General features: G+C 32.4%; 1 protein-coding gene across 26 annotated transcripts in view; it reads right to left on the bottom strand.

Moving 5' to 3' along the window:
- LOC119594724 (von Willebrand factor A domain-containing protein 5A-like) overlaps positions 1-420 on the bottom strand; it is a gene marked incomplete at its 5' end in the record, with an annotated part of 13,752 nt that overhangs the window by 10,829 nt on the left and 2,503 nt on the right.

Below are 420 nucleotides of genomic sequence, written 5' to 3'. Positions count from 1 at the left end.
CCATGTTGGCTAAGCAAAAAATCAGTCTTATTTTCAACAGTAAATTTCTTCACTTTAGATATTAGACCTTAGGTATCGTTGTCCAAAGAAAGCGAATAATATCAGTAGTCTGCAAGATCCAATACCTATCTACTTTTCCTTTGCTCTTTTTCATCAACCAAAAAATATGTTGTAGGAACAGACAAGACTGGCACTTCACTTCAACATTTACAGTAACAAATATTCACTGCCATGAGAGGACACCAAGACTGAAAAAGATAAACAAAAAATCCAACTTTTAACTCCTATCATGGTATATTTAATGTAATTCAACAGCTAAACTTGTATGAAAGGTGGCATTTTATCTTTTGAAATAAGAGAAACATTTCCTTGGCTATAATACTAAATAAACCAGAAAAAGAACTGATGGAGGATGTGAAT

Source organism: Penaeus monodon, chromosome 34 (genome assembly GCF_015228065.2).
Source record: "Penaeus monodon isolate SGIC_2016 chromosome 34, NSTDA_Pmon_1, whole genome shotgun sequence".
Taxonomy (NCBI): domain Eukaryota; kingdom Metazoa; phylum Arthropoda; class Malacostraca; order Decapoda; family Penaeidae; genus Penaeus; species Penaeus monodon.
This window is presented reverse-complemented; position numbering and strand designations above follow the sequence as displayed.